This window comes from Chionomys nivalis, chromosome 18 (genome assembly GCF_950005125.1).
Source record: "Chionomys nivalis chromosome 18, mChiNiv1.1, whole genome shotgun sequence".
In the NCBI taxonomy this organism is placed as follows: Eukaryota; Metazoa; Chordata; class Mammalia; order Rodentia; family Cricetidae; genus Chionomys; species Chionomys nivalis.
In genome coordinates, this window is record NC_080103.1 from 11,497,204 (window position 1) to 11,524,431 (window position 27,228).

At 47.3% G+C, this 27,228-nt stretch overlaps 1 protein-coding gene across 2 annotated transcripts in view; it reads left to right on the top strand.

The window, feature by feature from the left end:
* The window catches only part of Pdzk1 (PDZ domain containing 1), a 55,510-nt gene that overhangs the window by 10,399 nt on the left and 17,883 nt on the right, over positions 1 to 27,228 (top strand). The window contains exon 1 of one of the 2 annotated variants that reach the window (XM_057792905.1): positions 10,412 to 10,507. The exons of the other annotated variant lie outside the window; for it this stretch is intronic. The gene's annotated coding sequence lies outside the window, so the exon portion shown is untranslated. Of the gene's footprint in view, positions 1 to 10,411; positions 10,508 to 27,228 lie in introns of those variants that run through there. 2 annotated transcript variants of the gene reach the window in all.

Genomic DNA, 27,228 nt, shown 5'->3' on the forward strand with positions numbered 1-27,228 from the left:
ATGTTTTCTTTGACTAGTGAGTCTATTTCCTGTATTGTATCTTCAGTGTTTGAGATTCTCTCTTCCATCTTTTGTATTCTGCTGTTCAAGCTTGCATTTGTGGTTCCTGACCATTTTCTCATAATTTCCTTTTCTATAATATCCTCAGTTTGTGTTTTCTTTATTGTCTCTATTTCGGTTTTTCATGTCTTGAATAGTTTCTTTCATCTGTTTGGTTGCTTTTTCTTGGTTTTCTTTAAGGGATTTGTTGATTTCTTCCATTTTTTTTTGTTTTTCTTTTCTTTCATTTCTTTGAGGGGATTTTTTTTTTTCATTTCCTCTTTAAGGGCCTCAAACATTCTCCTAAAGTTATTTTTTAGGTCATTTTCTTCTGCTTCATCTATATTTGGTTCTTCAAGTTTTGCTGTTGTTGGGCCACTAGTTTTTGTTGGTGCCGTGATGCTCTTTGTGGTGTTGAGTATGTCTTACTTTGTCTACTCATCTTTTCCTCTGATTGGTGTAGCTGGGGCTGTGGCTGTGTCTCTGGTGATCAGTCTTCCAGGTGCCAGATGGTTGCTCCTCGTGGTGCAGTCAGGGATATGGTTCCAGTCACTCTGGAGGTCACCTGGTGCTTCTGGAGGTGGTTCAGCGCTACTGGGGGTTGCTCTGTAATTTTGGGTCATTTGGGCCTCTCTCAGGAAGGTTGCTTGGCTGGGGCTGCTCCCACTGAGGTTGTTGCCTTGAGCCTGCTCCTGGGAGGTCTCTGGCTTGGACCTGCTCCTGCTCAGGCTGAGGTAGCTGACTCAGGCCTGTTGTCACAGATGTCCCTGGGTTGGGCCTGCTCCCTTGGATGTCCCTGACTTGCGCTTGGTCTCTGGCTGTAGCTGGTCTCCTGGGCACTCTCTTGTACCTGCTCCTGTTGAAGTCCCTACCTCAGGCCTGCTCCAGTGTAGGTCACTGGCATGAGCCTGCTCTTGCGAAGGTCCTCGCCTCTGGCCTGCTCCAGCAGTGGTCCCTTTGTCTCTTATTCTATTTCCCTTTCCTCTGGAGATCCCCGCCCCCCTCTAGTCCTTTACTAGCTAACTGACCTCTGGTTATTCGATTGTAGCACACAGAGAGAAGAATTTACAATATTTCTCCTTTTGAGTCTGGTTCACCTCATTCAGAATAACTTCTAGCTCCATCCATTTACCTGCAAATTTCATTTTCCTAGCATCTGAATAACATTGCACTGTGTAAATGTATGACATTTTCGTTATCCTCTCAGCAGCTGACAGGCATTAGGATGTTTTGCATTTTTGGGCATTATGAATAGAGACGCACCGAAGACGGATGGGAAAACGTCTCTGTAGTTCACCTGATAACCTTTGATAAATTTCTCAGTTAGTGTTGAAAAACTCTTCCTCAGGTTAACTTCCTAGCCACCTTGGACTTCTGAGCATGGGTCCCTAGTTCTGCTGAGGGCTCATGGGCCGCGTTTGTGTTTGCTTGGAGATTAAGTCACAAACTTAAGGGTCAGACCATCCGTGTTTCTGTCCCACTTCACCACTTTACTGTATGATTTGGGGCAGGTCATCCAAGTTTTCTGAATTTCCCTCACGTTTAGAATTGGGATAATAAGCCGGGCGGTGGTGGCGCACGCCTTTAATCCCAGCACTCGGGAGGCAGAGGCAGGGGCAGGCAGATCTCTGGAGTTCGAGGCCAGCCTGGTCTACAAGAGCTAGTTCCCGGACAGGCACCAATGCTACAGGGAAACTGTCTCGAAAAACCAAAAAAAAAAAAAAAAAAAAAGAAAAAAGAATTGGGATAATAATTGATATTCAGATAATTGAGACAAACCTGGGAGCCAGTGAGCCTGGTCCTCAGCAGGGGAAGTCTTCAGTGTGCATCGACTGTTATAATTACTTCATTTTATTGTTTACTCTAGAGCCAACGAAATCTCTGAAGAAATTAATCATTCTCAACCTAGGCACGGCAGCACATACCTGTAATCTTAGCACTAAGATTATTCAAGTGAATTCAAGAGGACCTGGGCTATAAAGTGAAATAAACCCAAAACAAAATAAGAACTTTATCATTCTCCCTAATGTTTCTTCTTTGGAGGTTAAATATCTCTAGCTCTTTTGATTATGTCCTGTGGTTTTGTTTTCAGAGCTGGGGACTGAGCTTCTAGCCCTCTGCACAGGAACGTGTTTGACCATTGAGCCATCGGCACAGCCCAGTGGTTTTAATGTCGCAGTTCCCTTGTAACTCTCCTGTGGGCAGAGTCCGGACTGCCATGCTCCCTTGTTAATTGCAGGAGCTCTCAGCTGCCTCCTGTCTTCCTTTTGTTACTGCTCCCAAAGAACCCCAAGTTAATCTCCACACCTCAGACTCGTAAACAGCGAGGATACTAGAGTCTGTCCAGCCAATACTTTGGGAGGAAATGCTGCTGTTCTGAGTTGTTTGCCCTCGGGGCTCCCTTGACTGACTCCGTGAGAGGGTCAGATTGCGTCTGTGTGCTCGTGCGCACGCGCGAGTGCGTTGGCGCGTTTGCGTGTGCGCTTACACCAAGCAGGGCTCCCACTACCATGTATTACTTTGATGGTGATGAGCAGTGACCGATGAAGCCATGGGCTAGACTGGGCAGAGGGGATGGAAGAGTCTCCTGGCTCCAGAGGCTGGCGGGAGATGTGACGTTTTCCGTAGAAAAGAGTGACCTGCTACACTGGCACAGCTTTCTGGAAGGAAACCAATCCTCCGGGCCAGAGGGCAATTGCATCAAAGCAGTGCGGGTATTTCATCCCCACCCCGCTCCCGTCTCTGTTGGCCTGTAGCCCAGAGTTCTCCGTTAGGGAAGACAAGGAGGGAGCCAGGACTGCGTTACTGTAGAGACAAGGATGGCAGCCTCAGGCGTTTGGGTAGCGGGCTGACAGAGCAGGCCATGAAAAGAATGTCTCCGCCTCATTTCTAATCTCCGGTCTGTACTGAATGGTTCACCAAGAATTTGGGCCTCAAGTTCTGTGCTTTTAAGCTAGAAGGCAGAGCATCTTCCCAACACTGTGGTGTCCTGGACAGTCTGTGTTTTTCTCCTGGACCACAAAGGGTACCAGGTCCCGTTCTAATTAGACCTCTCACTGAACGGAGGCCAGCACATGGAGGCTGTCTCAGCGGCTCAGCCCCCAACCCCCACTGAATACTTAAAGGTCACTCGAGTTTTTTCACAATGTCTCAGCCTGGTGGCAGAAGTGGGCACAGTCAGAGTTCTGCCGGAAGGACGAGTGGACTCCACAGCCCTCACTATTGCAAAGCCAGATTCTACTGTGAGGATAGAGACTTGCTCCTCACCAACCACGTCTGTCACTGCCTTCTGAGCCTGGCCCGGCCTACCCTGTGAATACGAGGGTACCCTCTCAGGCTCCTTCCAAACTCTGTCCTTAAAGGAGCTGGGGAAACTGGTCTCCTGTACTTGTGGGTTCTCATCTTCTCGCAAGCCAGGAGTCCTAAGCCTCCTGATGCTGAATACCTCGGATTCAGGATTTATTATTTTACTCTTCAGGACTTTGATCCTGGTGAAAGGAAAGTCAGTATCCAGTCCAGGGTTCACCGTGAGGGCAGACCCTCCTGCAGTTGGTGCAGAGGCTGCACGCCCCTCTCCTTACCAGACCAGATGCCGCATCCTCAGGCTTCGGGGAAAGTGTGCCCCTAGGGCCCAATGAAAGTAAGAACTGATTTTTTTCTAGTACATTAGACTTTTTTGTGTGTGTGTGTGTGTGTGTGTTTGTTTTTTGAGACAGGGTTTTTCTGTAGCTTTGGAGCCTCTCCTGGAACTAGCTCTTGTAGACCAGGCTGGCCTCGAACTCAGAGATATGCCCGCCTCTGCCTCCCGAGTGCTGCAATTAAAGGCATGCGCCACCACCGCCTGGCTAGACTTATCTTTTATCTACTATATTTTATTCTGTGGTGCTGGAGATAGAGCCTCATGCAGGCTAGGCAGGCACTCTACTGCTGAACGATACTCCCAGAGCTTTGATTGACCCTACACTGCCCAGATTGCCTTAAGCTTGCTGTGTAACGCAGGCAGGCCCTGATCTAGAAATCTTCCTCCACCTCCTGAGTAACTGAGATTACAGGTGGGGGTTGTCATGTTCTTACTCTGGCCTGTCAGGATTCTGAGCACACCAAAAAAGAACAGCCACAGCTAAGTTGTTTTCTGTAACACCAGGGGTGCCAGGAGCCTTCATGGAGGCCATACTTTGAGAGAAGGTTTCTCTGTGTAACAGCCCTGGCTGTCCTGAAACTCACTTTGTAGACCAGGCTGGCCTCGAACTCACTGAAATCCCCCTGCTTCTGCCTCCCAAGTGCTGGGATTAAAGGCATGCACCACCACTGCCCAGCCACGAGGGATGGCTTTTTTGAAGTCAAGCCAGAGGTGGGCCACTTTGCCTCTGGTAGGGTGGTCCCAGCCTCTCAGTACTTTTCTTGCTATTCTCTTGTCCCTGCCTAACCTGTTCCTGTAGGTCAGTGGCTCTCAGCTTGTGGGTCATGACCCCTTTCATGGGGGTCACATGTTAGATATTTACATTACGATGCATAAATTACAGTTATGAAGTAACAACAAAAACAATTTTGTGGTTGGGGGGGGTCACCACAAATGAGAAACTGTATTAAAGTGTCGAAGTGTTAGGAAGGCTGAGACCACTGCTCTAAAGGCTCTTGAGAAACTGAATCTATAAGATGGAATCCAGGTCACACACAGTCCTTGTGTCCCTCAGAAAAGTAAGCAGAGACCCTTAAAACCTATATTTCAAAAGAGTGACATTGCTACGTTAAGGAGCCTAGAGCACGGTTACATATATTCTTGCTCTGTCCCATAGTTTACCTTTGGTGGAAGCAGACTGTGTGTTCTGACCTCTCAGTTGGGAAAGGAGAGGGAATGACTAGATACAGTTCTTCATGAGGCTGGAGAGATGGTTTGGCATTTAAGAGCACTGGCTGCTCTTCTAAAAGACCCGAGTTTGATTTCCAGCATCTCCATGGTGCCTTACAACTGTCTATATTCCAGTCCCAAGGGATCCAACATCCTCTTCCGGCCTCTGGAGGCCCTGCACACATGCAGTGCACAAACACGCATACTGGCAAACACCTACTTTTAGAAAATAAAAAGGAAGAAAAGAAGTCTTCCACAGACAACTTACAAGTTTTACCAACTCATAGCTCTCCAGGGGTCCTCAGGCCTCCTCTGACCTGAAACCTGTTTCCTATAAACACTAGAAAATTCTGGTCAGCAACCACATGGGGCCTCAACGTATACCACGGCAGAGAGGAATGGCGTCGTCCTACGTGCCGCCCATCAATCCACACAGCTGTAAAACATTTATCTCCGTTCTGCATCTGGACCCTGGCCTAATAAATTCCTCTAAAGGTATGCAGCCTACGTGGCCAGCTTCTGTAGATGTTAGGGGAGGCCAGGACCGCACAGAGGCAAAGGGAGAGTCATTGCGCTGACTCAGAACAGGGACAGAGGACAGCAGGATCTAAAACGTTAGGGTTGGAGTAAGTTAATGAGCTACTAAAAAGTAATGCGGGACAATCAGATGTTGAAGCTGAAGTAAAAACGGGGGTCTCTCAGGTCCCCTGTGGCCAAGCTGAGAGAGCATTCTGTCGAAACAGAAGCACCGGCCTTCAGCCGCCACATCTCTGCATGCACAAGGTGTCCTTGGTTAAGTCACTTCATCTCTCTGGGTCTTTGTGTCATGGTCAAAAACTGAGGCATCTCAACGTGAATAACAAGAACAGCTTTTTAAAAACGGGGCAGGGACTCGAAATAGATGTTGCTGTAAAGAGGTATACAACCGGCCAGGAAGCAGATGCAAAGACGATGCTATTGGCATCAGTCGTTTGGGAAATGCAAATGAATTGTTACACACATCAGGATGATGAGTGTCAAAACAATAAACAAACCAACAAGTTAGGTGAAGGTTTATGAGGATGTGGAGGACCTTTGTGTCACTACTGGTGAAGAAGCAGAATGGTATGGCCATTATGGAAAACAGCGTGGGGCTGGTAAGATGGCTCAGTGGGCAGAGGCCCTGGAGTTCTATACCAGGAGCCCCAGAGTCGAAGGAAGAAACTGATTTCCAAAAGCTGTCCTCTGACCTCCACACATGTATACACACGCACGATTAAAAATAACAAAATAAATCTGAAAAAAGTATATCCTTGCTAGGCATGATGGCTTTTAAATCCCAGCACTAGGGAGGCAGAGGAAGGTGGATCTCTGTGAGTTCAAGGCCAACCGGGTCTACAGAGCAAGTTGCAAGACAGCACTACACAGAGAGATACTGTCTCAAAACAACAAACAAACAAACGAAATTCTACTTGTTTCCTAACCTCGTGGTCAAGCACGAATTCAGACAAAACAAGGGGTGAGCCATCAGCCCCAGGAAACCAGACAAGGAGCCTGAATCTCAGGGGCCTCCCATCAATCAGATGAACATCCTAGCCACCAGTCAGGCAGCCTGCAATACTCTGCCCCGTGTTCAGATACTATCTAAATGGAATGTTATAAAAGTATTAATTATTAGTATTAAATGACAGTAAAGCACACATATCAACTTGGCTGAATCTCACACATATTTGATTGAAAGAAATAAAACATACACACATTTTTTTTTGTATGAAAAAAGCCTAGCTCCTTTGTCCTCATTGTTTGTCGTGAATCAACTATTTGTATATGTTTGAAGCTGTTTTGGGGCTTTCTAGTTTATTTCATTCTAGTTTATTAATTTGCCTACCTTGTCCCCAAATCATATTGTAGTAAATGCCACCATTAACTACATGGTTTTGGTATCCAAAGAAATTCCTTCCTGAGTGCTGGTATTTAAAAATAATTTTACGTCTCTGTGTGTGTGCATGTGCATGCATACGCACAAACACTTGTGCAGGTGTGAGCATGGCAAGGCATGCAAGTGAAGGTCAGAGAACACTTCAGGGAGGTTTCTCTCCTTCCACCTTCTTCAGGGTTTCAGGGATTGAACTCTGGTCTTCAGGCTTGAATGGCAACCACTTTTACTGGCAGAGCCATCTCATTGGCTCCCTTCCTTATGATTATTTTTATTTCAGAAACTAGCTTATCCAGGTTCTACCAGCAAATGAGGGAAATTTCTTTCACTGGAAATGCCAATATCTGTCTGTCTGTCTGTCTGTCTGTCTGTCTGTCTGTCTGTCTATCTATCTATCTATCATCTATCAACTATTATCTATCTATCTATCATCTATCTATCTATCTATCTATCTATCTATCTATCTATCTATCTATCTACCATCTATCTAGTAGATTTGGAGAGAACTGGCGTCTTTATGTTATTCATGGACTTCCATCTCCATGACATCTTAGAGTTTTCCAAATATAACAGAATATCAACCCCAGCTTCTGGGGCATCTGAGCAGAGTCAGGGACCTGGCCCCAGGACAGTTGCTCCAGTCTTGAGAAGCTTCACTTGCCCACCCTAACAGCTGCAGGACTATTACCAATCTTTGTACGTGACCAGCAAAGGAAGCATTAGGAAATAGTGAAGGCGCAGGATACTGAGCTGCCAGTAGGCAGGGTGCCATTCACAGTGTCCCAAACACCACCGTGTGCTTCTAGCCCATCCATTTTCATGCATGTTGGTACACTGTGCGCTCAGAAGTAAGAGGACTGATTCTTGCAAACATGAAGCAGCCCTGTGCCCTGAACGTTTACTAGATCTGGATGGCTATAAAAGTCTTCTTGGAAGCTGGAGAGGTGGCTGAGTGGCTAAGAGCACTGGCTACTTTTCCAGAGGACTTGGGTTCAATTCCCAGTACCCACAAGGTGGCTCACAACTGTCTATAACTCCAGACAGTTCCAAGGGATCTGGTGTTCTCTTCTAGACTCCCTGGGAACCAGATATGCATGCGGTACATAGACGCACACTCAGGAAAAACACCCATACAAATAAATAAAATTAAAAAAAATAAATCTAAAAGAAAACACAAGTCTCTGTCCCTGAGGAACTGATATTCTGGCAGGAGGGACAAAGGGATCAAACAATACAATACTCAAGTCTGAGGACAAAATGGAGCGCAATGAAGAGACCAAGAGAACCACGAGAAAATGGCTGCCTCAGCCCAGATTCTGGGGAGAAAAAAAGAAATTTCTTTGGCAAATTCCTAGTCACAGACCTGCTTTGGATGAGGGGTGGATAGTGGAGGTGCTGGGGTTGAGGGTACCTCGCACGAAGTCTTTTCTTAACGGAAGCAGCCAGGTAAGCAGTGAACACGGATTGTAGGTGGAGGATTTTTTACCTTTCCTTGGGGCGGACAGGTGCTGCCTGACTGAAGATAAAGCCTCCAGCTGGAGAGAACAAACGAACCAAAGAAGAAACCATTAACGACTTATTTAGGATTTAATGTCGTATCTTCTTGATGCCAAAGCCCGGGCTGGGCTATGGCTCAAAATTAAGAGCATTAGCCTAGCGCAGTAAGGCCTTAGGTTCCATGGCCTGGATTTTGAGAAACAAAACTCAAAACCACTCCTATAGCCTATGCTTCAGCTGTACTCATAGCTTCTTACCTGCAGGACTCTAGAGACAAAGCAGAGCTTACACTTCACATCCTCAAGGGTGGGCTGCAGGGTGTGTGTGCGTGTGTGTTTGAAAGACCCCCCGAAGGATGTCTTTTTCTGGAGAGACCCCCTACCCAAGGATCAGTCGAGACCACTCGTGCGGATGCAAACAGCAAGAGGATTTTTTATTCTGTCATGACAGGGTCCCTCAGGTTCAGGATATGAAGGACATCCACAGCTGTTACAGCCCATCTTTTAAAGCAAAAAGCCACAGAGACAAGGGGGGGGGGGGACCTGTAAGTTGTTTTCCAACTTATTGGATTGGCTTATTCAAAAAGGCTGTTACCAATAATTAGCTGGAGAGTGATTGCCAGATCAGATGAGGTAAAGGGAAACTTCTGAAGGTCACTTTGCCCCTTCCCAGGGACTAAGTCAAAACATCAGTAACTGAGTCAACACCTAAGGGTTATCATGCCCCTATTCAGGGAGATGGAAAGTTTCCAACATCTCAGTACGTGCATACATAGCTGTTATGTCCTTGGTTCCCAGGGGAGGTGGGGAAGTACTGAGAGTCATCAGAAATGACTTTAGATTTTTCTACATTTTCTTAGGGTTGAGGGGGCTTACAAATGCATTTAGAGTCTTTCATGTTAAATCCCAGCAGATTTAGCTGGGCAGTGGTGGTGCACACCTTTAAACCCAGCACTCTGGAGGCAGAGGCAGATGGATCTCTGAGTTCCAGGTCTACAGAGTGAGTTCCAGGATAGCCAAGGATACACAAAGAAACCTTGTCTCAAGAAACAAACAATGCTTCCTCCCCCTCTACGCCCCCCCCCACCCCTGCCGCCTCACCAAGCAGATTTAGGATCACCGGATCTTGAAGTTGGAAATGACCCAGGAAATCCCAACTTGTCTCCGTACAGTAGAGAACGCCTCCTAGAAGAGCAATAGCTTATCATCTGCCTCCCCACCCCCACCCGCTCAAATGCAGCTGGGGAAGGTGAGGAAGAGGAGGCAGAAGGCTCTCCCAACCGCAGGCCTTATTGCCGCTGTAAAGGACTCATCTAAGAAGACAGGGCGGAGTCCAAGGCTGGCTCTTCAGTCCTCCTGGGCAGGTGACCCTGGGCAGGATTATTAAACAGATGAACCTCAGCTTTCTTATCTAGAGATGAGTGTCATGTCACGTGGTGAGGGCTGAGGAGAGTAATGTAAGGCCTTGAGGGGCACATGAGAGATAACCCTACGAGATCTATAGATCTATAGCGAAGAACTTATGCCGTTCTTGCACTACTCGGGTCGGACTCACTTATAGGTATGATATGAAAATTTTGTAATTGTTATTGTGTGTGTCCTGAGTTCCACCCATAACACTGTAAGAAAGAGAATCAGCCCAGATCAAACATCTGGAATCTGGCAAGTCAGAGTTTCAACTCGGGGGTTCAGATCCTAAATGTACAGCACCCTGATGCTTTGAAAGTTATATTAGCAGTCAAGAGAATATGGCCTAAAGATGGAAGGCAGCTGGGTATGATAGAGTGGTTCTGATGCTGGCCAGTTTCAAATGCTACCCACTGGCTTCGGTTGCACATGGGTTGAGGGCAAAGCCAAGACCCAGGGCAAACTAATGGCTGGCTCTTCATGAGTGGAGAGAGGTGAGGCCACCCGGTCCACAGCCTAGGGCTTGCTTTGTCTCCTGCTGTGAGCTGCCTCCTGCCCTGGATTAGGAGTGTGGGCTGGGAATCCAGGTGAGGATGGTTTGTGTGGGTGTCGTTGATAGAGATCAGCTGCTGCACGGCACCAACCCACAGGGGAACTTGTAAAAATGCTGTCCACTGCCCCGCCGCCTTCCTGAGGGCTGCAGAGTGTGGAGAGGAGTTCAGGTATCAGCCAGCGGGAGACAGGAGGGAGCAATAAAGACGCCAGGGCCCTGGCTTTGCTGCTGCTGACCCCAGCAAGCAGGTAAGTGCGAGCTCCCAGGGCACAGGGGGAGGCAGGACCGGTAAACAGGGGCTTTGCCGTCTTGTCTTGGGGGCTTTCTGGGCAGGAGGTGAAGTGCCCTGCTTTCAGGATGGCCTCAGAAGGTGGCTGGTGATGAGCCCCTACTCTGACCCTGGGCTAGGGGCAGCGGGGTTCCTACTGGGATTAGGGATTAGCTGGGTATGACCCAGTCATCTGTTCATTGGGTAGAACTGGAAAAGCAGAGGCACCTCCTCCCCAGCTGCCCCCACCTCTGCTCCCCACTTTTTGTCCTGAGGGAGCACAGATAAGCCCTCCTACTCCCCACATTGTTAGGCTGGGGTGGGGGCAGGGCTTCTTTTGGCTGAGGGATCTTGAGGGTTTCCAGCTGGCAGGGAGTAGGACAGAGGTCGCTTGAACTCAGACCACACGTCCCTGTTAAATACATCAGCTTTTAAATCAATCTTTGTCCAAAGTCCAGTAAGTTCCAAGACTAGTAGTGTTAGCAGCAGAGAGAATTCCTAGTGGCCCGGTGGCTCCTTCTCTCATAGGTAAGAAATGGCTTCTGGAACCTGCCATCTGGCCTGAGATGCTGTTTCCCTTTTCTTTTTCCTAGCAAGTGACTTTGGGGAAGGGTTGAGGCCCTTGGTGGTGGCAGGAGGACAGGTGTAGGGGAGCAGACTGTCTCCTGGGGTTTCTCAGTTCTTTCTGCTGGGGCTGTGAGGGCTAGTTAGGCTCTACCTCATCAAGGTGAGAGGCTCGCTTTCCTTGGATTGTACAAGATGGGGTGATGGGGGTTTGGGGAGTGTTGTATAAGATGCACAGCCAAGAGAGAAACCACAGACCTCATAGGCCCCAGGAAATTTTTTCCTGAGACCACTACCCAAGCCTTTTGGGTGTAAGGACAGCTAGCCCTTAAACTTACTGGCTAGTCAAAATAAACGCCGCCTCTCTACCTCCCAGGCCAGTGCTTAACCCTTTACCGTGAGGAAAGCTACGGATTCCGTGGGTGAACCTGAAATGTCTGTGTTACTCTGACGTTCCCCCAGATTCTTCTGTGTGTAGGCATTTTGGGAGGAACTCATTTCTGGAGCCATCAGGACCTTTCCCTAGGGGCCCACTAATTCTGAAGATTGCTGGTCTATAACTGTATTTATAAAGACTCTCACGGGGGCTTTGGTGTAGAAAGTGTCATCTTGTATCCATAAGTGACAGAGCCCTGACTGCTTCAGGCCACGGTTTGACTAGTCTTTCCTGTACAAACAAATCAGGGACTTTGAATTTGTGTGTTATGGCCGAGCACACTGTTCTCATAATTGACTCTTGTGTGGTCCCTGCCGTATGGGCTTGTTGTTGCTGTTGTGTGTCCTAGACCACTTGGTAGACAGCTGCTGCCCACCCGAGGGAAGGAGCACAGGTCTGGGAAACCAGGGGCTAAGGTGTTGTTAGATCATTGATCACAGGTCATTAGATAACATACCTTGCCTCGATTTTGTTATTTGTTGAAGGAAAGTCGGGCATCATTTCCCAAGGGTTGCTCTGAAAATAAAATTATAAACGTGAATGTGTCTGAAGGACTTGACAGCCCAAATCTAAGATGCCTACTCTTCAGATGAGTGTATCCAATTGAGTGGTGGAGTAGCGGGAAGCCGCATTCGTGCAGTTTGCTGGAGACCTTGTATGAGTCTTTCGGCGTCACTGAGTCTGTTTTCTTACCCCAAACTAAAAAGAGTTGACACTTGATGTTGACTAAGGCCTTTCCCATATAAGGGGATCTGTGCTTTGAAGGTGGGTTCCTTGTGACTTGAGGATGAATTCAAATGTTACCTTCCAAGGACTTCCGAAACCCAGCCTCCCTCCGTCTTGTCACGATCTCGTATTACTCCATAGCACCTGTCGTCCGAAATCATTGCTACCTGCTGTGTTTCCAGTTCTTGGGACAGTTCCTGACTCAGAATAGATGCTTACATGTTTGGGTGGAGGGAAGGGAGCTGGGTCATGGGTTGTTTTCGTCAGCTATTCCTTGGACTTCCTGTCAGGCTGTCTGAACGTGGAAATGGACCTCTCCACTCGCATCTTAGTTTAAACGACTCACAGTTTTGCATAGAAGATGGGCAAGAAGAGACGGAGGTAGATAGGATTCCCTCAAGCTCTTCAGCAAATCCTTTCCTTGGTTCTTCAGGAGAGACCACCACCCAACTCTCCTTAATCTTCTTGCCCGGTTGGCATTCTAGACAAGTGGTTAAGAGCATGGTGGTGGTGCACACCTTTAATCTCAGCACCTGGGAGGCAGAGGCAGGCAGATCTCTGAGTTCAAGGCCAGCCTGGTGTACAGAGTGAATTCCAGGACATCCAGGGCTGCACAGAGAAACCCTTGTCTAGGGTGCAGGGAGTAAAGAGTGCAGGCATTGGGATTGGAAGTCTGTGCTTCAGGTGCGACGTGGGTGTTACTCCGAGCCTCTGTTTCTTTCTCACATGAGTATGGTGGGGCCCAGTTCTTAGCTGTGGGGAAAGTTAAATGCTCAATGCATCTTACATGCCACATCATGACGTCTTTAGTTCCCCTGTTCTGTGTGCGATTCCAGAGAACACAGGACGCCTGGCAGTGACAAGAGGTTTGTGGTAGGAAGGATGACGTCTTGCCTTCTTAATAGCTGCTGTGAGGTTTCTCTATGTTTGAAACAACCAATACCTCAGCTTTGGCCAGAAACAGATAACTGTATTTAAGAAGCTGAGTGGAACCATAGGAACCAAAAGTTAAAAACAAGACAAACAAAAACAACAGAAACATCATCTCCCACACCTGCAACCCAAACAGGACTAGCTCATGGGATTCCCACCAGCTGTACGGAATAACTTTAGAGCATGAAAATACCACAAGGAGCTTGCCTACTCCACAGGCAGCTTATCTCGGCGGGGATGCTGATGCAAACAACCGAAATGGCATCTATAATGTTTAGGCCTGAGTTCAGGGCACTTCACTGTCTAACCTGACCTGTTTTCTTTTTTTCATCCTGAATATGCACTGAGGTGATTCTGAAACATTCACTGTTCCATGAAGATATGTGTGCTCTTCTGCCTGGAGACTTCTTGCTCCTTCCACTCTACCTACAAGATCCCAAAGCACAGTGTAGCTGTTGAGGCTGGGAAGTAAAAGGAATCCAGGCCTCACATCCCAGTCTAGGCTCGGGATATCTAACCAGGTGAAACCAATGTAGCCATCTAGAGTCTCCCCCACTCAACGAGAAATGACTCGTTAGGTTTCATCCCGTACTCAGGACTCAATACGTGTTTAACAATAGCACACTTTCACTCTTAGCCGCTGTATGGTGCTCATAGGTGTGTTTTGTGACTCTCCATTGGATTCTGGGCTCTCTCGAGGTAGGACAATGTCTTGTCTAATTTCAGTTGAGCCTGACACCTGCCTCATTATGGGTGCTAAATGTACCTTGATGGACATAAAGAAGGTGCTTAAAGAGGCAGGGTGACCTACAGAATGTGCTAGTCATGCAAGGGCTTGAATGTTGACCTGGACCTGGGAAGGGAAGGTCCTGAATTCATCCGCATGGAAAAAATGTTTAGTTAGCACCTCCTATAAATGGGTAGTCAGCACTGGGGAAGGGAACCCAGGCACAGCATGTGGCATGAGCAAAGGGCAGGCTGGGCGTGGGTGGCCACGCAGAGACCAGTTTTGTTTTTCCTGAGGAGCAGCAGAGGGTAGTGAGGTAACTAGAACCTGGGTCCTCGGAAGGAGCAACATATGCTCGATGCCTTAGCAGGAATCTCTACTTTTGAAGACTGGTCAGAAAGTTTATCTAGAGGCAGGAGGACTCCACTAATAGATTAGGCATATGGAAAAAGTGAGGGAGTAGAAAAGCAGGTATAGGAACTGGGTAGTGTGCTCACCCAGCATACACCAGCCCCTGGACCTGGTCCCCAGTGCCACATGAACCAGGTGTGGCTGTACACACCTGTGGCCGCTAGTCAGGGAGAAACAAGAGTCTGCAGCTGAAGGTAAGGTTTACAACTGGGCTGCGTGAGATCCTGCACCAAGACAAGCATGGTGCTGCTTTTGGGAGAAACCCTCATTGCAGCTGACCTCCAGGAGGCCTTAGCTGTTTAGGGTACTAGTCCCATCAACAGTGTGAGGGCATCCTCTCTCCGTGTTCACAATTTTAACTCCACCTCTCTCCCAGCTCCTGAAACTCTTAGGTAAGCAATTAAATTGTGGAGGGCATTGAACTCCCAGACTGGAGTCCTGCCTGCCATACAGTATAAAATATCATTTATGGAGCCTGCGGTACGGAGGATACTAGGTACCGGCAGATCAAATGACCTTTGATAAAAAAAACTTATTCTTTATCATAAAAGAGAGATAAAAATTACTTCCTGGGCCTGTTATCACTATTCTCTAGATAATTCTCCATGGAATGCCTCCATGAATTCTTTGCATTTTAAATCTATCCCCAGCTAAGACCAAACAGCAGCTGTCACAATGGGGAGGGACAGTTAGCAAATCTGTGTTTTAGGGCCTCCCTTTCCCTTCTGTTTTGGGATTAGTCATGTAAATATACTTGACTCGTTGAATTTCCACAGGTGTTGCTTTTCAAAGCAGGAGCCCTGGTGGCCTAAAATCTACCACCTGCACCAAAATCTTAAGCTGTGCTCTAGGTGAGTGGTTTTTGAAGGATGAAATCTCTTGCTTGCCAGAGATCCTCTTGTCAGGGTCAACTGAGCTACAGTATGCCTCCTTCCTCTTTCTTTAAAGTTTGCTAACGTTTCGTGTATGGGCATTCTGTCTGCATGTATGTACATGCGCTGCGTATGTGCCCGGTTGCCCACGGGACTCAGAGGATGTTAATTGAATTACAGATGGTTGTGCGTCATCATATGGGTGCTGGGACTGAACTCGGGTCCTCTGCAAGAACAGTAAGTGCTGTTAACTGCTGAGCCATCTCTCCGTCCCTACAGCATCATTTTATTTAATGGACAGAAGCAGCCTGTGCGAGGCTCTGCCAGAGAGGGATGTGGTTGTCTGGGCGGGAAGCCCTTTGCCGGGGTTGACCACATTGGGAATTCACAGCCTGTCTGCAATTTTGGACTTAGTCCCCACATGCTTCACCAACTATATTTTTTCTAACAGAAGTCTGGTGACTTCTACTTTTTCGGGTCACATAGGTGTGTGCGGATGCAAGGACGAGTGATCTCAGGTACGCGTCGGCTGCTGCACCCGGTTAAACTTCGTGGGAGTGTTAGCTCCCTTCTCCCTGACGTGCACAGGTTTTCTGACAGTCATGAAGGTCAGTGAAGGTGAATCAGGGCTAGATTCGATGTGGCCAGATAGGCCCTGCTTCCCCCACCCGCTTCTGCCTCAGTGAGACGGACAATTGGTTCGATCATGCTTCTGTCCTGGGTTATATCATGGAGGACCCTTCCACAGGCTCAGTGACCAGGTTAAACATTATTCACTTGCTGACCTGTGAGCCCTTATCTTTCGGTAAAACTGCTTCCTGAAGCAGGTGTTTATATAGGTGCCTGCGGGGAGACGCTCTGCTATCCCTGGAATTCTATCACACAATTGATTTCTAATTACTGTTAGATAAGATGCAGGTGAGACCGGGTACTAATAGTGACTAATAGTAGGGCATTACCACGCTCATGTAAAAGTCCCTCCACACCCAGGCCAGCACACACGCAAAGAAGGCAGCCCTTGGGGCTGTCATTCCTGAGCCCGTTGTTGACCGTAGCCCATATTTGCCCACCTATAGGCAGAGTTCCTGTTAATCCTACGTCCTTTATCAAATCTTTGGAAATTTGATGATGCTTTCTGGTTGAGTAGACCTGTTCCCTGAGTACTCCCTGGTGACCATGGTCTACACGTGACCCAGATAGCAGTGTATAAAGTAGGGTTTCGCTCACTCCAGCTCCTCCATCCTTGGGCTCTGCAGGGTCCCTGATTGTCGCCTTCTACTTTGAGCTCATGTGTTCTGGCTGGGACTATGCTGAGAACTTCAGCTCAGTCTGGAGGCTCTGCTGGAGCTTTTGATACACAGACTGACAGATATTCCCAGGTCAGGGAGAGTCTCAGAGTCTTAGAATTGTCTGAGCGGTTCCCTGGGAAGAGAGGCATCCGCTCTTCCCAGCGGCTAAGGTTAGCTTTGCGGAGACTATCAGGAAAGAGAAGAGGGAGAACCTCTGGCCTTGCTGGATGATTATGGTGCCTGCTCATCTCCAGTCCCTACTCTCCCCCACAGCAAATACCATTGTGTTGGGTGTCGGGTCTCCCACCAGAGGTCAGGGCTAATGGCACGGGCATCCTTGCTCTAGACTCTGTGCTCCAGAGATTTTAACATCATTTGGAGCGCCAGTCGGTACCACCATCTTCACCTACATCCTCATGGTTACCAAGGGGTGACCTGGGATTCAAAACTAGATAGAGCTAGGTTTACTCTGGTCCTTCCTAATGTGCTTTACCTGGAGTAGAATGTCGTGTGGAGATGGAGAGAAAAGCACACATTATTAGGTCTGCATAGCTGTGGCTATGGGTTCCCTGGGCAGGAACTAGTCTGTTCTAAGGGACCTTCATGACCTCTCAACGCTCCTATCTCAAGTTTGGTGTCTGTATTTGGGCATTTCTGGCTTGTTCCTTAGGTTCCCAAAATGGGTACAAATTAAGAGTTCCCTGTTGAAGCTGTGTGTTGCCTTTAAGGCCAGCAGTTGGGAAGCAGGTACATGCAGGTAGATCCCTAAGTCCAAGGACAGCCTAGACTACACAATAAAGTTCTCTGAAAAGGTTCCCTTTTGAATTGAAAATACATTCAATCCTTTCCTCCCACTAACCACTGACAAAAAAAAAAAAATTGAATCCCTTTAAATCACCAACAGCAAGTTGATTCCTTGGAAAAGAATGATGGTGCTGGGACTTAGGGAACATCCATTTCCAGGCTTTCCTACCTGTGCCTTTAGGCAGAGTGGGGTTGGCTTTTCTGTTTCCATAAACCTTAGGGAGTGCCGGGCGGTGGTGGCGCATGCCTTTAATCCCAGCACTCGGGAGGCAGAGGCAGGCGGATCTCTGTGAGTTCGAGGCCAGCCTGGTCTACAAGAGCTAGTTCCAGGACAGGCTCCAAAACCACAGAGAAACCCTGTCTCGAAAAACCAAAAAAAAAAAAAAAAAAAAAAAAAAAACCTTAGGGAAAAGGGTTTGGTCATTTGTCCTGGACATCTCCTTAATTCACTTAGAGAATACTGCCTTAGGTTGCCCTTCCTCCCCATCTTTCTGCTCCCACTTTTCTGGTTCTTTCTCACTCCTAGTTCACATTGGTTCTGCTCTCTACCACCCTGCTCTGGGCTGATCCTCAGGCTAGAATCCTCACCAGCCAGCCTCTTGCTTTTAAAAGTCAAACCCCAGCCAAGGTGAAAGATACTCTTAGTTCTGTCATTTTTCTTTATGCTGGTGGCCACGTCCAAGAACCCCGGCATGACAAGCTCATGCCGCATTGCTGGCCGGCACCCCCATCCCTTCCTTGCTCCTGGCGTCTGTTATGGTGAAAACGCCAATGCTCACCCAACTGCATTTTCTATGTAGGATCCATGATTATTTAAACCTGTTTCCTGATTCCCTACAGCGAAGTAATACTGCCTGTGACATTCCAGACAGGGTTGCACAGGCTGCCAAGCCATGGGCTCTGTTTGGTTGGGTTTTCCATGTTCTTAAAAGTCTGAGACGGATGCAAAATCTTTAAAAACGGGAGCATTTTATACAAACCTAGACTTGCAGAGTCCTCTGAGAGATGGGCAGGTTTAGCTTGCCATGTCTTCCCTCGTGGTGGCTGTCTGCCCAGCCATAGTCTTCTCTGGATTATCTGTTTGACCCCATTGTGTATCTGGATGTGACACTTTGGCTCCACACTTCCAAAGTTCCCGATTTTCTACCTCTCCAGCTACTTCTCAGGATGGATTGAAATGGTCTCTGTCTTCATTATCTCCCCCCCCCCCACCCCGTACCCTACTTCTCCCTGTTCACTGGCAGAGTATTCTGTCTCATCAGAGCTAACTCACTTCCTGTGTTCTCCAGATCATCCCACATGCTGACAATTTTCTTAAAATGGGAGCAACTGGGGCTGGAGAGATGCATGGATCACTGTTTAAGATCCGGAGGATCTGAGTTCAATTCCCAGCACCCACACGGCGGCTCACAGCCATCTGTATCTGCAGTCGCAGGGGATCTGACGCTCATTTCTGGCCTTCAAGAGCACTGCGTGAACGTGGCGTACAGACACACATGCAGGCAGAACACCCTTCCATATAAAAATAAAAAATTAAAAAAATACATTTGAAAAAAGTGGGAGCGACTGGCTGGACACGGTGGCACATGCCTTTAATCCCAGTTCTAGGAAGGCAGGGACAAGCAGGTCTTTGAATTCAAGGCCAGCCTGGTCTACCTAGTGAGTTTTAGGCTAGCCAAGGCTACGTGAGACCTCGTCTCAGGACAACAGCAACAGCGAAAGGGAGCAAGTGCCAGCTGCTTCCCCGGCTGCCGTCGTTCCGCTCCGGGACGTGTCTGTGTCTCTGTGGTTCAGTACCTTCTTGCTTCCCTGGCCTTTTGGTGTCTCAGCTTGGCGGCCTTCCCTGGTTTTGTTCTTGGCATCATTTGGCATTGGTATATGTGTCTGAGGTTGGAATTCCTCGGCATGGCACCATAGCCTGGGCTTTCTGCTGATTTTTTGCTAGAAATTCCCTGAGGCTTTATCCTAACCTCTTCCTGTCACAGTCTCCCTATGGGGCTTCACTTGGCACACCCACACAGACCGCCCTGGAGTAGGACTCTGGTTCCAGTCACCGGAGCTACCAGAGCTGTGCTCCTGATTTAAATCCACTGCAACCCGACCTTGCTATCCTATTCCTCAGTTGTACATCGTACCTTTATGAAACAAGGTCTCACTATGCAGCTCAGGCCGGCCACAAATGCTCATGCTCTTCCTGATAAGCCTTCCGAATATGGCGATCACAACTGTGTGTCACCGTGCCTGTCGAAAACTGTGCCATGTTGGTGTCCCTTGAGTCATCCCTCAGGAGGCAGGGCTGCTGTAATAGAATTCTACGAAGTGTCATTTTCTTGACTGTCTAGAGGCCAGAAGAACATGACAAAGATGCTATTAGGGTTGGGCCCTCTGAGGCTCCTGTCCTCAGCTTTCTTAAGCGCCACCTTGTTGTATCTTCACATGATCTTTTTTTCCCAGTGCGAGGTCATCCCCAGCATCTCACCCTAATGACAGCAGTCCTACCAGATTGGTCTCCTCCTCATGACCTGGTTTAACTTCAGTTGCCCCTGTAAAGTCCGTATCTTTGAATGTGATCACACTAGAGATCATGGTCGATGTTCAGGTTCAGAGGCAGGGCCACCATTCAGTCCGTACTGGAAAGGGAGTCTCTAGCTGGGAGGTGAGAGCAAATATCATAGTTAATTAGTAGAATAAACTGGGTAAGAAATTCAAGGCGAATTATTAAAAACTGGCCCCTTGCGGAGAAGCAGGCAGGCTAAGCAGGGCTGGAGGGTGCCAGTGTGAGAGCCGGCAGAGAGCAGAGGAAAAGTGTGTGGCCCGGGTACCATGTGCTCATTCCCGTAGCTCCTCCTTGCAAGCTGTCCTGGCAGGGGACACATTGTGACACCTCACTGTTGTTGCACCTGCTCTGTCTGATGCCATCTCAGTGTGGAGAAATGCGAAGGGACAGGGTTGAATGAATGCAGCCGATTGCTTAGATCTGCCACCAGCCCCTTTCTGTGACAACCATTCTGTTGTCAGTTTCTAGGCCAAGGCAGGCCCTTATCGCCTCTGTGATCACTGCGACGGCCTCCTCCTGGCCTGCCTCCAGGGTGTCTGCTCCAGTCCACTCCACCAATCATTCCTGAGCCCAACTCTAACCTTACTGTCCCTCTGTTTAAACACGCCGAGTGGGCCCTGTGCCATCAGGCCACAGCCAGATACCATGGACTGGACATGAAGTTCTTCCATGTCTGCCACCGGTGAGCTTCCTTTGGTTTGATTTTTGAGCTCTTCCTCAAGCATGCCCACGGACTTTCCCATGGCCTGGTAGCCACACCATTCTCTGTCTGAAACAGCCTCCCTCTACCTCGGATGCCACTGAAATCTTGGCCATCTGTTGTCAAAACCAAATCCTCATTAATTCATGAAGTATTCCTTAATTTGTCCCAAGGTGTAGCTCTTATATATGTATACTTTGTTTGTAGTGGTAATGCTTTCTTTTTTCTTTTATTTCATGTGTATGGTTATTTTGCCTGTATATATGTCTTTGTACCACATACGTGTCTGGTGTCCATGGACACCAGGAGTGTCAGATCCCCTGGAACTGGAGCTACAGGTAGTTGTGAAGCATCATGTGGGTGCTGGGAATTGAACCCCAGATCCTCTGCGTGCACAGCCAGTGAGTGCTCTGAACTACTGAGTCATCTCTCCAGCCTCTGAGAATTATCTCTCTGTCAGCCATTTCCCGTAACCTAACTGACCCCGAAGTCCCTTGAGAACTGGGGACTTTATATGTTAGTATAGGGTGGACATGGTGCAATCGCATGACCTGGGTGTGGGGTAGTGAGCCCTCTTGATGTTTAGTGGAAAACTGAAGGGGTTACATTCGCTGTTCTAGACAGACAGACATCCCCTGCCTGAGCACGCTGACTGGAGGAGCTTTATGGAGGGGGAAAGAAAGAGACTGGGATGTGGCAAGAAGCTGAAGTAGGGCTACAGTGGTCAGTTTTCCTCAGGCTGGCTGGGTTTCTCAGACTTGAGTGCAGCTGGGTGAGGGAGGAGGGGTGTCCTTAGCTCCCCCCGCAACACAGGGTCTTAGTATATAACCCTAGATAGTGTGGAATGCCCTACACAGACCATGTGGCCTTCAACTCGGAGTTCTGCCTGCCTCTGCCTCTTGAGTGCTGGCATTAAAGGTGTCTACAACAAAGCCTGCCTAGCTCTTAAGGAAGTCAGGTTTGGGGCCAGCATCAGAGTTCTATCAAAATCCAGAAGTTAAACATAGTTTTCAACTGTTTGATTCTATGTCTGCCTGACTAAGAACAGCTCGGAACTGTCGAGGGGGGAGGAAGACAGCAGACACGGACTGTAGGGTGCCTGCCCCAGCCACTGGGATCAGGCACTCACTCTAGACAGAGCTGGATCTTGAGGACTGCTAGGGTGACCAAGGGCCTCTTGCAGCCAGACTGTCACCAGGGCTTCTTAAGGGAGTAAAGGTGAACTCTGGGTAATGTTAATAGTTCATCCAAGCATGACATTCTTCCGTGACCCAGGAGAACTGTCCTTAAGGGGAAAGGAGTCAAGTCCTGTGGGGCGATTTCAAAGGCTAGTTTTGAATGTCTGCCTCAAAGTCTGTGCCCAAAGATGTGAGGTGGGGACAAAGTATCTATTTTTATGACTCTGTACAGGTGATTCTAAAGGGCAACTGGGATTGAGATCCAATTTGTGGGTGGCCATGAGCGCTGAGATGGTACCCCATACCTGTCATTGAACCATTTAATCTTGTGTGTGACTGTTTTCCCTACATGTACGTCTGCATGCGTACCACATGCATGCCTGATGTCCTTGGAGGCCAGAAGAGGGCATCAGATCCCCTGGAACAGGAGATACAGATGGTGTGAGCTGCCATGTGGGTGCTGGGAACTGAACCTGGGTCTTCTGGGAGAGCAGCTGTGTTCTTCACCACTGGGGCTTCTCTCTAGCCTGGCACTGGGTCTTTGCAGGCATGATTTATTACCATTAGTGACGCCTGATGACCGTTGGGTTTATATAGCTTTGATTGGCTTGCCTCTCACACAGATGGAGGCAGTCGGCACATTTGGGTGGGGTTGGACAACTCCCCCTTGTCTCTCACAAAGTGAAGGCAGCCAGCACACTTGGGTGAGGCTGGACAACTCCTAGGGGCGAGGAGAGGATGCTCTGACTAATGATCTTACGTCTCTAGGGTTTGCTACTTATACTTAGCTCCTTTCTTGGTAGAGCTTGGGCCTTGGGTTTGAACCTGAGCATCACAAAACAACAACAACAAAAGATCACAAGTGGTGATGCTCACCTTTAATCCCAGCACGCGGGAGGCAGAGGCTCACAGGAATTAGACAAAAAATAGATTTTTCTTTTTGGCATGTAAGCGTATGTGCTGTGCACATGGATGGGTGTGTGCATATGGAGATGGGGTTAACCCTCAGTGATTTTTTTTTTTTTTTTGAGGCAGAGCCCCTCACTGGTCTGGAGCAGGCTGGCTGACTGATGAACTCCAGGATTCTGCCTGTTTCCACCTTTCCACCTCTGGGGTTACAAATGTTTGTTATCATATCAGCAGGTCCCAGGTATCTTAGGGTTGCTATTGCTGCAAAGAGACATCATGATGATGGCAACTTTTTTTTTTTGGCTTTATGTCTAAAAGCCACTTATGAATGAGTACATATGATATTTGTCTTTCTGGGTCTGGGTTTCCTCACTCAATATGATGTTTTTCAGATCCATTCATTTGTCTGGAAATTTCAATATGTCATTTTTTTTCTGCTGTGTAATACTCCTTTGTGTAAATGTATCACATTTTCCTTATTTGTTCTTTGGTCGAGGGCCATTTAGGTTGTTTCCAGGTTCTGGCTATGACAAACAATGCTTCTATGAACATAATTGAGCACATATCCTTGTGGTATGATTATGCATACCCAAAAGTGGTATTGCTGGATCTTGAGATAGGTTGTTTCCTAATTTTCTGAGAAATCGCCACACTGAAATCCAAAGTGGCTGTACCAGTTTGCACTCCTACCAGCAATGGAGGAGTGTTCCCTTTACCCCATAACCTCTCCACCTCTCCAGCATAAGTTGTCATCAGTGTTTTTGATCTTGGCCATTCTTACAGGTGTAAGATGGAATCTCAGAGTTGTTTTGATTTGCATTTCTCTAAAGATGTTGAGAATTTTCTTAAGTGTCTTTCAGCCATTTTAGATTCTCTGTTTAGGTCTGTATCCCATTTTTTATTGGATTATTTGTTCTTTTGATGACCAATCTCTTGAGTTCTTTGTATATTTTGGAGATCAGACCTCTGTTCAGTGTGGGGTTGGTGAAGATCTTTTCCCATTCTGTAGGCTGTCATTTTGTCTTTTTGACTGTGTCCTTTGCTTTACAGAAACTTCTCAGTTTCAGGAGGTCCCATTTATTAATTGTCTCTCTCAGTGTCTGTGCTACTGGGGTTATATTTAGGAAGTGGTCTCCTGTGCCAATGCGTTCAAGTGTACTTCACACTTTTTCTTCTATGAGGTTCAGTGTGGCTGGCTTTATGTTGAGGTCTTTGATCTATTTGGACTTGAATTTTGTGCATGGTGATAGATGTGGATCTATTTTCATTCTTCTACATGCTGATATCCAGTTACGTCAGCATCATTCATTGAATATACTTTCTTTTTTCCATTTTATATTTTTTGCTTCTTTGTCAAAAAAATCAGGTGTTCATAGGTGTGTGAATTGATATTTGGGTCCATTTGATTGGAATTTTTTTTCTCAATGCTTTACTCTAAGGTGATGTCTGTCTTTGAGGTTGAGGTATGTTTCTGGTATTCAGCAGAAGGATGGATTCTGTTTTTGTGTCCAATCTGTTAGCCTGTGTTTTTTTTTTTTTTTTTTTTTTTCGAGACAGGGTTTCTCTGTAGCTTTTGGTTCCTGTCCTGGAACTAGCTCTTCTAGACCAGGCTGGCCTTGAACTCACAGAGATCTGCCTGCCTCTGCCTCCCGAGTGCTGGGATTAAAGGCATGCGCCACCACCACCTGGCTAGCCTGTGTCTTTTTATAGGTGAGTTGAGTCCATTCATATAAGGGATATTAATGACCAATGATTGCTGTCTCCTGTTAATTTAGTTTTTGCTGTTGGTGATGTTATTGTGTGTGTGTTTTTCCTTTCTTTGTGATTTGCTGCTGTGAGATCATCTATTGTCTGTGTGATTATGAATTTAACCCACTTCCTTGGGTTGGAGTTTTCCTTCTAGTACTTTGTGTAGGGCTGGGTTTGTGACTACGTATTGGTTACATCTCATTTTGTCATGGATATCTTCTTTTGTTCATCTATGGTGATTGAAAGCTTTGCTGGGTATAGTAGTCTGGGATGGCATCCATTGTCTCTTAATGTCTGCATGACGCTTGACCGGGACCGTCTGGCTTTCATTGTTTCCATTGAGAAGTCAGGTGTAATTCTGAAAGGTCTGCTTTTATATGCTACTTGACCTTTTTCTTTTACAGGTCTTAATATTCTTCTTTCTTTATTCTGTATATTTAGTGTTTTTTTTATTATGTGGCGAGGGGACTTTTTTTGATCCAGTCTATTTGGTGTTCTGTAAGCTTCTTATATTTTCATAGGCATATCTTTCTTTAGGTTGGGAAAGTTTTCTTTTATGACTTTGCTAAATATATTTTCTGTGCTTTTGAGTTGGATTTCTTCTCCTATCCTTATTCTTAGGTTTGGTCTTATCATGGTGTCCTATATTTCCTGGATATTTTGTGTTAAGCTTTTGTTAGATTTAATGTTTTCTTTGACTAGTGAGTCTATTTCCTGTATTGTATCTTCAGTGTTTGAGATTCTCTCTTCCATCTCTTGTATTCTGCTGTTTATGCTTGCATTTGTGATTCATGATCATTTTCTCATAATTTCCTTTTCTATAATTCCCTCAATTTGTGTTTTCTTTATTGTTTCTATTAAGGTTTTTATGTCTTGAATAGTTTCTTTCATCTGTTTAATTGTTTTTTCTTGGTTTTCTTTAAGGGATTTGTTGATTTCTTTCAATTTTTTGTTTGCCTGTTCCTCTATTTCTTTGAGGGAATTTTTCATTTCTTCTTTAAGGGCCTCAAACATTCTCCTAAAGTTATTTTTTAGGCCATTTTCTTCTGCTTCATCTATATTTGGTTCTTGCTGTTTTAGGGCCACTAGTTTTTGTTGGTGTCGTGTTGATCTTTGGGGTGTTGAATGTGTTCTTACCTTGTCAACCCTTCTTTTCTCTGATGTAGTTGGGACTGTCTGTGACTCTGGTCATCAGTCTTCAGGTGCCAGTGGATCCAAGGCTCAGATGGTTGCTCCTCATGGTACAGTCAGGACCATGGTTCCAGTTACCCCTGAGGTCACTGGTTGTTCCTGGGGGTCACTCTGTGTTGGGGAGGGGGTAGCTCTGCAATCCCAGGGATGTTTGGGCCTTCTCCCAGGGAGGTTGCTTGGTTGGGGCTGCTCCCACTGAGGTTGCTGCCTTGGACCTGCTCCAGCAGAGGTCTCTGGCTCAGACCTGCCCCTGTGGAGGTCCATGGCTAGAACCAGTTCCAGCTGAGGTCTCTGGCTCCGGCCTGCTCCCTGTGTGGTGGCTTCCTTGTACCTGCTCCTGTGGAGGTTGCTGCCTGGGGTTGCTCTAGAGGAAGTTACTGTCCCCACAGCAACTCTTATAAAGGAAAGCATTTAATTGGGGCTACTTACAGTTCAGAGGTTCAGTCTGTTATCATCATGGAGGGGAGCATGGCGGCATGCAGGCAGACATGGTGCTGGAGAAGGAGCTGAGAGTTCTAAATCTAGACCGGCAGGCAGCAGGAACCTGGGTTTGAGCTTTTGAGACCTGAAAGCCCACCCCCTAGTAATATGCTTCCTCTAACAAAACCACCCCTACTCCAACAAGGCCATACCCAATAGCATCACTCCCCATGGACCAAGCATTCAAACACTTGAGTCTTTGGGGGTCATTCCTAGTCAAACCACTACACCAGAGATCCGACTCAGGTCCTCACGCTTGAAAGGCAAGAGCCAACACTCAGCTCTGAAACTTTATGTGACCTGACTCTTGTTGTTGTTTTTGTTTGTTTTTTAAGACAGGGTTTCTCTGTGTAACAGTGGTCCTGGAACTAGTTCTGTTTACCAGACTGGCCTCGAACTCACAGAGAGGCTCTTGTGCTTTTGAGCCTGAAATGTTTCGGGGAATCCCACGTTCCTGTCTCTGTCTGGAGCACAGTCTGCGTTCCTGTCAGGTTTCCACTGAAGCTAAGATTTTCACACCCTTTCAGGAGATCACGCAAGCTGATGTTTAAAGGGCTTTAAACACCTCTTTCCTCACTTTGGTCTGGCTTGTCTCATTCACATTCAAGCCCGTGACATTTCTTAGTAGGACATTTCCACCCACATGAAACATTATCTTGGAACAGAGGCTTCAGATGGAGTTTTTCATGGAGCAGTCTGACAGGACAGACAGGCCTTCCCACAAACCCACTCCCAGCAGGAACAGTGATAACAGTTCCTTACCTTCCTCCAAATAGCCCTCAGTGGACAGTCCGTCAGCTTCCAGCCTCAGACACACGAACTGAGGCCAGCAAAGCTGGACCTGCTGGCTGTTTGGGCCCTGGGCTCGGGACCTGTCTTCTGGCCCCGTCAGTGACTGCTTTTCTGTGGGAAAAGCCTGGTAGTTTGAATCCTTTCTAGTCTGACCCCTGGTAGAAGAGCCTCCTAACGCATCTGTGTTCATTTTCTCGCCTTCCTAACGTGCAAAATGCTCTGAGCTTTTCTTCTGGACCTCGGTGTATCATTCATTCTTGAGAGGAAGAATCCAATTGTTTGGAAGAAAATGAAGTCTGAAGGTGAGAGTAATGTTACCAGAAAGAGTGATGGACAAACACCTCTGTGCCTTTGCTATCTGCCTGGCCAGGGCCTGGTTCTTG